The following is a 15,316-nucleotide window of genomic DNA, read 5'->3' as shown; positions in this document are numbered from 1 at the left end:
TACATTTCAAATGCTATCCCCTTTCCTAGTTTCCCCCTGAAAATTCCCTATCCCCTCCCTTCTCCCCATGCTCACCAACTCACTCACTCCCTCTTCCTGTATTGTTGTAAAGATCCTCTGTGATGTGACATAAAACTTCTTTGGTACTACCTCAAGTAATATTCTGAATACATCAAGGTTTTCCTTCTTGTGTAATTATTTTTAATAAGTTTATTTTTTATGTTTATTTTTTTAAGCAGGCATCCTGTATATTGAACCCAGGGTATAGGCCCATGTCCCACCACTGAGATAATCCCTCAGCCCTTTCTTGTAGAAGATTAATCGGACCTTATCAAAGGTGATTTAGTGAGTCTCCTGTGGTACTTTTTACTGCAGATCATATTGGCACCCAGAAGGAGTTTGGATATTTTGGAAGCAAGCTCTGCTGTACTGTGTGATTTACAGGCCAGGTTTTTGGAAAGCACTTTGTTTTATTCTTTATATCATTCTATTATTTATATATGGCTTCAGGACAAGTGAAACATATAGTCTGGTTATTGTCAGGATATGGAGGGAGCCAAAACAGCGTGGAAATGTTACTTTGCAAATTCTTTCATGTGACAGTTGTAAGCATGACTTTCCAGAGTGTGTATACAGTGTGCTTGGATATCCTGTCCTGGGGAAGAGGCACTGTCACTTTTCAAAAGGAAGAAGAAATAAAACCAGCTCTGGAAGTGGGCCAAATCCCACAAGGGCCACCTCTGGGCAGTGCCAATTTGCTTAGTGTCTAATCTGCAGTGGTTCTTAAGCCAAGGTTTCAGCAAAGTTGATCCTGGTATTCTTCGAGGTAAACAAACTCACAAAGGAACCTTGATTTGTTCAGTGCTTGGATTATTATCTACGTCTTCTGGCACGGTGGAAAATACAAGTTATAGAGGTCAATGTGCTACTGTGGTAGCCAAACATAATCAATCCTAAAATTCTCAATTCTCTCCTTCTCCTTCTCCTCCTTCTCCTTTTGCTTCTTCTTCTCCTCCTCTTCCTCCTTCATTATTATTATTTTCCCCCTTTCTAAGATTTAGTTATTTATATTTTATGTATATTTATATAATTTTCAGGAATGGTGCCTTCAGAGGCCAGAAGAGAGTTTTAGAATCTCCCTAGAGCTGGAGTTACAGATAGTCATAAAAAAAGAACTGACCTTGGGACCTCTGCAGAAACAGCAAGCGTTCTTATTGCCCAAGCCTTCTCTCCAGTTCTAATACTTAATTGAATCATGGCTGTAATTAAATTGTGATTCACCAAACTTATGATATGTAATCAATTTATACTTAATACTATTCAATTTTATTAATCATGCTTAACACATTGTAAACAACATTCTCTTTCAAGATATTTTAAAATAAATGATCTCCTATGACAGAAAATTAAAACCAGCTAGGAAATTTGTTTGTATATTTATTTAGACATCAAGTCCTGTGCTAGTACAAAAAGACTTGGGTTGTGGGAGTGCAGAAGTTGAAAACAAAAACTATCTCCAAATAGCTCAAGAAGTGAGGGGATTCTATTGCCAGATGGTCAACCCAGGGCTTAATGTAAACATTCAGTTTCCATACAAAACCATCTCATCCCCAGTGTTCCCAATGGGTGCAATACATTTCTAGCTCATTGTGTATTCTAAATAATGAGAGCAGGTAAACCTTTGAGGTTCGGCTTGGCTTGAAGCAGGATTCACATGATTAAATGCTGGTTCAAAACTCTTTCATCTGGAAGTCTTGCAAGAAAGCTTGCTTGGTTTTACTGCTTTTCCTAAAGTGTTTCAGTATTTCCAGTTTGACTTCCATCTCATTCCAAGGAGCAAAAAGACATTGAGAATGATTGGTCTTTCATGGATTTCAAAAGAAGTTCTGGGTTTGATTTTGAGTAAACATTTGGCTTTGTTTTCAATTTTCTGACCCGGATGCCTCAGCCTTTGGAGGGATCTCGTAAAATACATAATTTTATCATTCTGATGGTGACTATATTTACAAAATAACTTGGAGGAATTGAGCCAATTATTCACATATTTCAAGCTGGAATGCCATTTTGTCTTAATTATATGGATGTTTCATGGAATTGAGGATTTGGTGAGAATGCTTAGTAATGCTCAAGTTGTTCATTCTGAATGAAATAACTTTGTTAATATAATATTTAATTCAGTTTTAATTACATTTCCTCACATATGGACAAAAGTACTTTTTAAAAACAAATCTTCAAATATCTCCAGCAGTTGTCTGGAGAGATGACTGGTAGTTTAGAGCACCTGTTGCTCTTGAAGAAGACCTGGCTTTAGTTCTCAGCATCCACATGAAGGCTCACAACTATTCGAACTCTAGTTCTAGGGCATTTGTTGCTATCTTCTGACCTCCACAGACACCAGGCATGAATATGTCATACATACATACATACATGTATGCATAACATTCGTATACATTCAAATTAAAATAAATTTTAAAATGTTCAAAATTATATGTGTGTGTGTGTATATATATATATATATATGTATATATATATATATATATATGAGAGAGAGAATATCTATCTAGTACCTATATATGTATCATCAACTGAAAAAACTAGATAAACATGAGGTACTAAGCAAGGTGACTATTATTAATGCATAATTATTCGTTATGAAGGGTTCCCACTTAATCCTTGGAGCCTTTCTGAAATTACAGACTTGAAGATCTCAGCTAGGTGTCTTGGCTACCTTGTTAGCTTGTACCATTTACAGTGAGTGGGATTGTCAAAATGTTCTCAGGCATTTCTCAGCAGCTTGTAAGAGATAGACCCTAAAGATGAACTCTGATGGAGGGAGTCCTGTCTTGAGAAGGCAGGATTTCAGCAAAGGTGGACACAGAGCAGCTCAATGGCAGGGAGCGATCAATGCAGCAATGCCCATGAGAATAAAGAGCAGGCTGGGCAGTCAGAGTGGTAATCCTTGATCTGCCAGCTTCTTAGCTTGCCCTGTCTCAAAAACTGGAAGCAATCTTCCTGGAGGAAGTTCAGCCATTGAAAATAATCTTATCTTAATGAAACCGCCCTTGCACGTCTTCTATATGTTGTTAGTCTACTTTGATTGCACTACCTCGATAACTTAAGCAGTTATGCATAATCTTTATCAGTACTCCTTTTTATTTGTCACTTATTTCCATGCCTTAGTAGCATACATGAAGATTTTGAGCTCCAGGAGTTTTACTCAATCCTTTGTGAGCTCTTCTGCTGTTCCTCATTCTCCTCACTCAGGATTCAGGAATCCAGTCTCCCAGTCTTTCAAAACACAGCCTGATTTCAATCTTGCCTAACTTTGGTTACACAAACAAATTAAAGAACTGAACTTTATTTCTAAAACCAAAAAGCATGAATGCTAATAAAAGAATAACCTGGAGAAAAGATAAAGACTAAATGTTTGTTCATATTTAAAACTAGATTGTTGCTCAGCCCTGAAAAATATCAAGTCATGAAATGCTTAGGTGGATTTCCTCAGTGAGGAAAATCCAAATATCTAGCTCTGATCAGAAAAAAAAAAAACCTACTTGTGATATGGGTTCTTGAATTTAAGAGTATTAGCTGTAAAACCTCAGGAGAGGACAAATTGGTTAGGCCTCGAGGTCAAATAAACACATGGGCGATGGCTTGTGGAATGTAGCAACCAAAGGATTTCATGGCTTTGCTTGGGAGCTGGGTGTCTCTTTAGGAATTCTTAAGGCAGCCTCCTAACCATCATATAAATCAACCTCAAAAGTAAATTCCTCCTCTTTCCCAATTGTGGCTGTAAATGGTCATCTGTTATTTTGGAATCGGTTTTGTTCAGAGAAGCAGCGAGAACAGTCCTTTTACGGTATGCTGTAACTGGCAGGGTTGGCACAGTCACATTGCCATGCACTTAGTAGCAACGCTGATACTCCGGCATTTGTGCCATGACCTCACAGACCAGAATGCTGCTTGTGATGAGGTGGTGAGTGTAACATATCAGGTTAACGGAAGACTCATTGTTTACTCAGTAATATGTTGAACAATTCCTCCATGTTTCCTGCTTCATTTTCACAACACATCCAGGTACTTATGGCAATACCAATAGGAGCTCAGTGCTACACATTATGAATCATCAGGACCAGGCCAGGGCTGGAGTTCAGGCAGTCCTTGTGATGCTAGTTTACATTTTCCCCCTATTATATGATTTATGGTCATTTTGTTGCTGTTTGAGGGCCCTGAAATCAAGTAGGAAGGATTAGGAATTTTGTCAAGAAATTTGTAGACTTTGGCAAATAGAAAGGATATTGAAAACCACAGAAGAGATTTTTTTTCCAGATCATCTGAACAATGTCAGAGATGTTCATTCATCTGCTCATTGAGCTGTGCCAAAGTGGATCTCTTTGTAATTCCTTCTTTCTTAAAAAAAAAAAAAAGAAAAAAGAATAAAAGTCTCATTACAAAGTCTAGGCTGGCCACTAACTCAGAGAAATCCTCTTGCCTTGCCTCAAAAGTGCCGGGATTACAGGCATGTGTAGCCATGTCCAGCCAGAATGTATTGTGGGTTTTCCCTAAAACAACTACTAAAGAATGGTGTCAGCACTTGAGGTATGGACAGAGGCAGGGGTTTCCTCTGCTTTGGAGGGTACTATGGTAGCAGGACATGATTTGTAATTGCCATGTCTGCATATCTCCATGTTTAAGGTGTAGTTGGGTGAGAAACTGGGTCTAGATTCTCTTTGCTCTTGGAGAGAGAACCGGTAGCGCCTCCTTGGCCTTGCAATCAGAACGTTGCTTACTGTGGGCAAAGAAAGGAGGCACTCCTCGGCCTTCTTGAGTTTCTTCTGTGAGTTTTCATTTCTTCATCTTCAGCTTTTTATTTATGAATTCCTATGGATAATGGGAAAGGAGAGGGTTTAAGTGAAGCCCTCCAATGGGATGACTCTGATAATGCCTTCATAAATTTGAGTAGAAAAAATTTAACCTACCACAGAGAAGCTTTTCAATCTAAGATTCTTTAGGGTTACAAAATGGTAACTTCTGCTGTACGTTAGGAAAGAGGGATTACTGCACATAGTTTTTCCTTCTCTTTTCTTGACAATAAATGTAAGAGTGCTTTATTTTATCTTATTATTATTGCTTTTAATACTAGTGAGCTGGTTGTGGTGGCTTATGCTTGAACATCAGCACTTGGGGAGCTGAGGCAGGAGAATCACCCGGAATTTGTGGCCAGCCTTAGACTAATCTGTACTTGCAGTTACAGTGAGATCAAAAGAAATATTCATTAATTGCTATTGCTATAGCAACATAAATTACTCTGTGCATTGCCTTGAGCAATCCACACAAAGCAGTAATAAGTCATAATAAATCTTCAATAAATATATACTTCATGATCTAACAAAATAGTATACAACATGAAAATCATCTAATTACAAAATCACTTACATGGTAATGACTTTTGTTATTGTTTTGAGATAGTCTCACTGTTTACTTCAGTTTGTCCTTGAACCCACGGTCCTCCTGGTTTAGCTTCTGAATGTTGGAATAACAAGCTGGCACCATGCCATCTAGCTAAAAATATTGTTTGAACCAAACTTTATCAAGAAAGGACATTGTATTAGTCAATTGTATTTGCTAGTGCATATTGTATCTAATTAAGGGTACCGATTATGTATATATAATTTTAAAGTGATGACCATTAATTAGCCTTGGATATCATCATAGCATAATGTTCTTTGCTGTTAAACTAAAGCAATTGACTGAGGAGTGAGATTTACAGCTTCATACCAGTACCCTTTATAAAAATTATCATTTTTTTCTCTAATTGGTTGACCAAAATCCTTTGAATTTTCCTGGTCTTACTGGGACCTCCAAGGGATTGGAAAGACAAAGTGCACCAATTTCATGGGATCAAAAAAGGGGAAAAGTTGTGGCATATGTGGTATTAAATTTAAAGAAGGAAGAAAAGGAAGGCTTAGAACTGAACATCAGTTCATCATGCATGGGGGCAGAGTTCATGAAGCGCCCCCCCCTCCCTGAATGACTGTTTACAGTTAATGGTTATTGGGAGGGGGTTTTCAAATTCTTTCATGTTGTAGCCACTGATAAGTTACTTTGTTCCAGTGAATAACCGCCGCCCCTCTAAAGCATGAAACTTTAATTAAACTCAGTGGGTCACATACACAAAACAAGTCGTGAAAGTAGAAGAGGACTTGTTTGGTTTTTCCAGTAGGGGAGTGAGGGGGTGTGGAGGGAGACAGCGGGCAGGGGGAGAATGGCTAGAGTTCACTATATAAATGAATGAAATTGTCAACAATAAGACAAGCTTACGAAGATACCGACCTATGGTCTATATACATCACACAAAATCTAGGGCATTGAACCTTCATGATCTTTAGGCTGAATTATTTGACTTTACGTCAAAAGGTTTCATTTTTGCCCATGTTGTCTTGCTGCCGAACTTATCTGGGTAATGGATAAAATTATGAGCTTTTATGGGTAGATGAAATCCATCGGGTGAGAGAGTCGTGATAAAGTGAACCATTAAATTAGAAATATAAGTTCCAACTTAAAACACACGAAAGCGCACGCAGCCTTCCGAGGTTTATGCTTTGGCAGAGAAACCTGGCTGTAATCTGTTTTCAAATAAATAGATTGTGGACAGCTGTCCTGATATGCCTGGCAAAATGACGATTTAATGCTGATTAGGAGAGAAGGCCTTTGAAGTGAGTGAAGCAGCAGCTCCTACGATGTCTTTAGTGATCATTATCAGTCTCTCCCTGAAGGATGACTTGGTGCCAAAAGCTCTTTGCTGCAAGCTGGTTAAGGTGGATTCGGGAACTGAGGCTTTGTAAGCCTGAAAAGGCCTTCTCATTCACAGGCCTCTGGTGTCTGATCCCTTTAGGACGGTGAATGCCTGAGAATAAACAGACACAGCCCCTTTCAGGGAAGGGCAAGATCCACATCGTAGCATTATTTATTCATCATGGGAACGGCAAGCGAACACGTACTCTGCAGAAAAATCAAATCAGTGTTCATTTTGTGGAGCAGCTGCCTTTGGCAGAGAGGACGCATTGAGGTCTAACTTTGGTAACTGAGCAATTATAGACGTTATTAGTTAGGGATGCTAATGAGTGACTGCACTTTCTTCCAAGTTGTTGTATTTTCCCGTGTAATGCTGACATCAAAACCAGCCTAACACTGAAAAAAAATGGATTTCTAAAGGGTTGGAGGGGTTCTAGGCTTGTCCACACAGGCTCAATAATAGTATTTTATGCACCAGTTAACCTTGGGGACTAAATCTGCATTTCTTCATGTTGAAGGGTTAAATGGATTTACCTCAAGTCATTGTCTCTGGCTACCACACATAGATTGTTATTTGATCACAAGCAGAGGATCAGATAGCATTGAATATATAAGATTTTAGGTGCTAATAAAATTAATGCATTTATTGCAAGGGTATCTTCAGACAATGGGAAACATATGTAACGTGCACAAATATTACCTGATTTGTGAAATAGTCAATATTACATAAAATTTTGATTACATTACTCCTCCTGCCCATAGTGGTAGAGACTGAACTATTGCACAAATGTTCCACCCCACCCTCCGTTACCCACCACGCTCCCACCCCATGGAAACCTTTCATAACTACTTGCTTTGTAACCAAAGTTCCTACAGTTGTAAGTTCTGGGACAACAATGGGTATTAACTCAGTCTCAGAAGTACAAAACGAGGACAGAAAGATGCATTCCTTGTAAATGGCTAAAAGGATTAAGAAAGTACATGTCAAATCCTTTGAATAGGACACAGCGAGTGTATGAGTGTATGGACTGAATATAGCTTTATAAGCTAATAAATCAGTGCAGTGATTATCTTGATCTACCTATGCACCCATCATTTTAACTACCTTTTTTTCTCCCCATGCTTTAATGTAGTAAAAGTATACTTTGGGAGACCTGCTAGTGTATTTAACAATGCTTCCTCACAATGCTTGTTAATTTATGCTGATGTGCTATGTAGCACGCTAGTGTGGATTTTGATAATGTGATGCTGGCTTTTGAACTTTAAAGCAAGGGTTTCCTCCCTAACTTCATGTTAAAAAAATAATAATCAAAGCTTGAAGGTTTTTTTTCATTATTTTATCCATACGCTCTCATTATTTGAAGTTCACAGAAATGCATAAAAATGTAAAAACAAACAAATAAACATTATTGTATGAAGCTGAAATTACAGCAAAACTAAACCTGCCAAGCCAGGATGTGAGAGAGCAGCTCCAGGCTTCCTGTCTTCCCGTGGTCATCCATTGCCACAGCAATCCCTCTTCTCCAGCTTCCAATAATAACCCCTCACTAAATTTCTTGAAGCTGTTGGTTCCTTTGGTTCAGTCTCGGGCCTGGTGCATAAATCTCTCCAAGAGACATGAAGCAGTTTCAAAGACTTTACTTTCCCCATGGTTTATTCCTTATTCATAACAACTCACTAAGCTCTGTTCTTCCATCTGCAACATTTTTGGTCCCCTCTCTGAAGCTTCTATGTCTACCTCTCACCTTCACTTTGAGATTAAGCCGAAAGCTTATCTGTATGTAAAATTCCTGTTAAAATACCCAAATGGTATACATTCTAGAGCCGGCTACAAGATGTGCTTACCTCACAGAATGTAAAGAATTTAGTTTGTACAAATGGAAACATTTGGAATGGTTACACAAATTAAGATATCAGAGCATCTGCAGTCCTCGTGTAGCAAGGAAAGAAAGACTAAGATTTTAATGTGTGCCTGAACTAGCAAATGCTTGTGATGGTGTTTGGGCATATTTTAAGTTGCTGTCAGTGATATCAACATTATGTGTGATTCCTGTCTTTCTGCAGGATACACTTCTTGTATCTTCATCTATAATATACTGCATATAAGCTCGTCTTACTTCTCAGTTTGAATATTCCCGTTAAAATTAGTCTTACGAATTGATTTATGTGGAAGCTATTTTTATGCTTCCCAAAGTTTATTTTTTTAATCGTGCTGAATATAAATGACAAACTATTGTTTATAAAAATCTCACATACACAATATGAAATCAAGGGCTATGACTCCAGTATATTTAATCTACAGATGTATTTTGGATGATGATTCAGACCTTCCTGAAAAAGAATCTAGATATAAAGGATAATGATTTTTTTAATTGGCCAGTGGTTTATAAAAGTGCTCAGCAATACAAATTCCACATGTGCTTCAAGTGCAGACATATAAAACCAGTGTGACAAGGAAGGATCATTAAGCAATCTGATTTTCTTGTTGGGAGAGTTTAATGCTGTTGGGTATAGTATTAAAATGTAGAATTTGATAGCATGTCTTAAACTTTTAATGATGTGTTCATGAATATAAAACATGCGTCTCCTAGTGACTTTATGACTTCTCCTCTGCATAATTAGTAGTATCTGTTTTATGGGCTTACTGTTGTTTCCTTGATCCCATGAAAATGTGAAACCACTGTAATGATTTACACCATTCCAGGGCTTTAAAGATATGAGCTGTTCCTTAAAATAAATAACAAAAAAATTCCACAAGTGTAAGTCTAGAATTGAAGTCTTAATGTCTGGGGCTTAAAAACAAACAGGATGTTTAAATAAACATATTTTCAATATTTTGTTTCGATAGTTTGACTTTTCATAAATAGAAATGTGACTTATATTAGTCTTTTATTATTCACATAAAGCTCCTCTCATTATACACAAGTGTTCATTCCTTGCAGTTGGAACATGTGGGGGAAACTCTTTTGAGAAATGATTATTTGGATCATGTATAATCGTAAGATTATGAATTTAAGTAATAAAGAGATACTCATTATTAAAGATTAAAGTTCTACAAAAGCCAGGCAAACTGTATTAGTCATTTAAAAATTCTATTTTTAAATGCACAAGAGTGGCTCTGTATCAGGGAGTTTTAGATTTTAATTAATTCATTCCTTATGATATAATATAAATTGTTATGTTGTCTTTAGACTAAAATAACCATGACCTTTCTGGGGGTTATTTTCAGTATTTAGCATCCTGGAGTGTAACACTTTCAGGGAACCTTAACTATGTTGATGCTTTTCTTCTAAGTTGGTGACTCGTAGGGAAGTTCTAGATGTAAATATGCTAAACATTGCACAGTCATATCAGCATTTCCCCTGAAAAGGAAGATAGTGCATCAGCGTGATTTGCATATAATTATGGTTATGCGTTCTGTGTCATTGCAACAGAGCTGTGTTTCAAGGGCTACATGAGCCATAAGCCTTTCCACTCCAAATAAATGCTTTGGATTATGCTCTTTAATTAGATCGATGTTTGAAAACTTAATTGGTCAATTATTTGATACTTTGTACAACCTACATAACAGTAAAAACCTTGTAATTTTGGTAACTAGCTATTCCTAAGATAATAGTATGGCGTTATTTAAGGAACAGGTTTTAAGTAGTGTATTTTCAAAAATTCACTATTGAAAAACAGTATTCTAATCCACAAGCTAAAATAATTAACACATTTGATTATTTATAGTGAGTCATATAATTGGTGGGCTTTCACTACTTCCCCTAATATTTTTATAACTAATTAACCTTATTTTAGAATTATCTTAAAATATTTTTATGCAATCACAGTTGTAAAAGAGTGGGAGACAGAACAGGTATTGAAAATATGATAGTTTTCATTTAAAGCTCATTTCCTCTAGAAAGCATAATTTACAAACGATTGACTTTAAAATGTTTTTGATGTAGAAATATTTAAGATGCAAATATGGTTCATGTATTCTATTCTTGCAAGTCTGTGAAAAAAAATTTTGCGACATTTCTTCCCATTTTAAATTGAAGACAACATTGAGTGCCTGCTGTGGGAGGATCTCCAGCTCCAACAGCCTAAATCAGTTTCCAATCAGCATTTCCTTGCCATTTTTCTATAATAGGGCACACTAACTGCCCATCAAAAACATCCTATATTTATTTAAAGGAAACTTATTTCAAATTTAGGGACATTAAGACCCAAAAGAGTTGTGTAAGCTTTGATTTCTGGTTCCAACCGAGAATAATTTATTTTACTATTGAATCCCTTTCTATATGAGTGTTTAATAGTCATTGGTCAAACTCACTAAATTCAGCCTGCTCAGTTACTAAATATCTGCCTTTAGTGATTATTTGAAGTCAGTAGTGAGAAAGGGAAATTCGATTGACTACTACACTTGTAACATCCAAGTGTACTATATGTAAAACTTAGGTCCAGATAGAATTTGTCCACTGCCACCACATCTTTGCTTCAAAGAAACCAAAATTACAATTTTAAAAAAGATTCATTTTATTTTTAACTATGAGCACCTCTCTCTTTCTCTCTCTCTCTCTCTTTCCCTCTCTCTCTCTGTTTTTCTCTCTCTCCCTAACACCCCCCTGCCATGTGTGTGTGTGTGTGTGTGTGTGTGTGTGTATGTGTCTTGGGATTGAAATGCATATGTGTGCAGATGCCCATGAAGGCCAGAAGAGGGTGTTGAATCCTCTGAACCTATGGAGTTAACAGGTTGTTATAAACTGGGTTCTCTGGGAGGTTAACTTCTAATCACTGAGCTATCTCTCCAGACCCAGTAAAGACAAAGGTAACACAATATAGGGTCTTTTAAATAACCTTTTAAACTATCATAATCTCATTTCTAGTATCACCTTAATTTCTCCAGGTAGTACCTTAATAAATGATGTACTTCAATTTCCCAGAAGAAAAAAGTTGGACAACCTTTTATTTACCCATTAGTTCTGGGTTTTTTATCCTTGTGATCTCTTTTCTCTAGAGCAATTTTTAAAGTAATCTGTAGTATGAGTAAATGAAATGGTATATATAAACCAAACATTAATATTAAACCATAAAGAATTAAATCCTGGCCAGATAATTGATACTATAGGACATAGATGATCTTTGACATTTTCTCAGTCACTATTTTGATTGCTGCTTCACACAAATACGCAGAACAGCATAGTAGAAATATGCTTAGGGCCATTTCAGAAATTGTTGGAAATCAATATACCAATATAAATACAGTGCAAAAATGCACTAATTTATGCTGATGAAGGACAAAGGAACATAGGAACATATTACAAGTTCCTATTTTCTACAATGAAGCATTATGTTTCCACAAGTGCAGAAAACTTTGTATGGGCAGTAAAAACATTGGAAAATTTGACATAAAACAGTGTTAGATCTGAGCGTAAGTCTTTCAAGCAGTGTTTTTCAGTGTGGTGTAGTGTACATGTTGTGTTTACTGAAGTGTGTTGCTATGACGTACCATGAGCAAGTGCTGCCACAAACACATCTATTCTTTATCAATTTAATCATGAGTGAATATTTAGTCACCAAATGTTCAGAATCCTTTTGTAGCTGACAATTTTTTCCAACCCTTGCATTTGGTTACACAATCCCACATGGGGCTGAGATCTGTAGTTTTAGCAGCTAAAATCTAGGGTGGTTCTTGGCAACATAATACATAATTAGGTATATGTTTATCATAGCTACATGTGAATGAATTTGTTGTGTTGTCCTTGTAGCCTCCACATATAACACCTTATAATTTGTACATTGCATGTAACACATCCATAGACCTACATGGGGTTCTCTTGGAACCCTGTGCTTTCCTATCTTAGTGCAATTATTTCTTTCTTCCTGGATGAAAGCAACATGCACTGACACCTTTACCTTTTAAGTAGGACATATGTGACTCCATATATCCAAATTCACTTCAAAAAATCATGCTCTTGAAGAAGCTGGAATGGCAGGTTGAGCAGGAGGGAATCAGCCACCTCATGCAAAACTACAAGAATATCTTCTTGCAAATGCAAATGAAATTGCAAGATTCTCAGATTTTTCTATCAGGCACTTGAGGTTCTACGCAAAGTATTTCAGCTGGTCTCATGATTGGTGGAAAGGATCTGAAACATGAAGCTGAGAGGATCATCAACATAAACATACTCATTTGCACACCTGGTCAACTTCTTCAACACATGGACGAAACAATATATTTTCATGCCACCAATCTTCACATGTTAGTTCTTGGTGAAGCAGATAGAATCATGGATATGGACTTTGCTAATACAATGAATGCTATTATTGAAAATCTTTCCAAGAAATGCCACGCTTTACTGTTCTCAGACCAAATCCGTAAAGGACCTTTCACACTTGAGTGTGAAAGACACTGCATATGTCTAGATTCATGAGAAAGCAAAACACAGCACCCCTGCTGCATTGGAACTATATAATTTGTGAGCTGCACCAAAAAATAAGTGAGCTGTTTTTCTTTTTGAGAAGCCACCTAAAGAAGAAGAGAATTGTGGTTTTCTCCAGTTGCAAAGAGGTTCAGTGTCTGTACAGGGTGTTCTGCTGGCTGCATCCAGGGTTCTCTATTCTTGCTCTCCATGGCTGGCAACAGCAGATAAGAAGAATGGAAGTCTACAGTGAATTTGTTTGAAAGAGGGCCGCAGTACTTTTTGCTACTGATATTGCAGCCAGGGGGCTGGATTTTCCAGATGTAAATTGATTCCTTCAGTCTGATTGTCCAGAGGATGCCAACAAATATATTCGCAGAGCTGGTAGAACTGCCAGGTACAAAAGGTTTGGAGAAGCTTTATTAATTTTACAACCTTCAGAAGAACACGGGTTGGCACAGCAGCTTCTCCAGAAGAAAGTCCCTGTGGATGAGCTCAAAATCAATCTAGAAAAACTTATTGATGTTCAGAAAAAAATAGAATCATTTTTTAACTCAAGATCAAGATTTAAAAGAAAGACCGCAAAGGAGTTTTGTCTCCTACATAGTATATCAGTATATCTTATGAAGGATAAAGAAGTATTTAATGTGAGTATGTTATCTATTTCTGAATATGCACTATATCTTGGTCTTGCTGTGGCCCCATGGATAAGATTTCTTCAGGAAATGGAGAAACAGCCCACAAAAGAACTGGTAAAGAACCAAGTCATGGAAGCAGTTCAGCCCAGGGCTCACTCCCTTCCCAACTATGAAGCAGAAGAATTTCAAGCTTATTTCAGTGAAAAAAAAAATGCCCATCCTTCACAAAAGTGGGAAAAGATTCGAAGAGACTGAACACAGACTGACTAGTGGTGATAGTGAAGAAGAACGGGATGAAGACATGGAGGATGAAGTAATGGAAGATCATCTGGGAAAAGCAAGAGAGCCTCACACTGAATCTGTTCTCAGTACTGAGGAGGCAAAGAAGGTCAAGGAAGTTCCCATGCAGTTCTTAGACAGAGGTGATGATGAGGAAGATGGGCCTGGTGCTGACTTTCTTACAATGAGGCATTGTGATGTGCTTGAGTTGCATCTTAAAGAGAATGGAGCCCTGTTGAAAAAAGAACCTTTCAAATTCAGTGTCAAGAAAAAATTAACCAAAGTCATAGAAGCAAAAAACAGTAATGAAGAGAAGTTTTAAAGTGAACAAGAAAATAACATTTACTGATGAAGGGGAGTTGGTTCGGCAGTGGCCACAGATTCAGAAATGTGCCACAAAAGATGCAGAGAAAGAAGATGACACTGGTGGTATCAACCTAGACAAAGCAAAGGAAAGGCTTCAGTAAGAAGACAAATTTGACAAAGAAGAATATAGGAAGAAAATTAAGGCAAAGCGTCGAGATGCCTAAAAGAGAGAGAAGCCAACAGAAGACAAGCAAAGGCCCAGGATGAAAACAAAGCCTTTCTGGACTGGAGTGATGAAGACAATGGTGGATTTGATTCAAGCACACTTCCAGATTCAGATAAGCACAGAAGTTCTGAAGAATCAGAGAGTGAAGATGCAAAACGTAAGACGAGTGACAGCAAGAAGAAGCAGGAAATAAATGAGGAAGAGAAACAACACCGAAGGCAATGATGTAAGACCAAGAAGTCATCATGGAAAGAAGGCCAAGCAGGAGATGTTGGAACCTTTGGATACAGGCCTGTCTCTAGCAGAGGATGAAGAGATGGTGTTATATCTCCTTAAAAGTCAAAACTAGCCGGGCAGTGCTGGCGCACGCCTTTAATCCCAGCACTTGGGAAGCAGAGGCAGGCGGATTTCTGAGTTCGAGGCCAGCCTGGTCTACAAAGTGAGCTCCAGGACAGCCAGGGCTACACAGAGAAACCCTGTCTCGGAAAACAAAACAAAACAAAACAAAACAAAACAAAACAAAACAACAACAAAACAACAACAAAAAAACCAACCAAACAAAAACAAAACAAAACAGAACAACAACAACAACAACAAAAAAACCAAAAAAAGTCAAAACTAAACATTCTCTGTGCTTTTGTGTACTTTGATACCTCTGGACATTACTA

The 15,316-nt window shown here is 37.4% G+C and overlaps 1 pseudogene; it reads left to right on the top strand.

The window, feature by feature from the left end:
• The first annotated feature begins 6,740 nt into the window (after positions 1-6,740).
• LOC110300829 (putative ATP-dependent RNA helicase DDX10 pseudogene) lies at positions 6,741-14,997 on the top strand (annotated as a pseudogene).
• Positions 14,998-15,316: the final 319 nt, after the last annotated feature.

This window comes from Mus caroli, unplaced genomic scaffold (assembly GCF_978045245.1).
Source record: "Mus caroli unplaced genomic scaffold, Mus_caroli_1 scaffold_10, whole genome shotgun sequence".
In the NCBI taxonomy this organism is placed as follows: Eukaryota; Metazoa; Chordata; class Mammalia; order Rodentia; family Muridae; genus Mus; species Mus caroli.
This window is presented reverse-complemented; position numbering and strand designations above follow the sequence as displayed.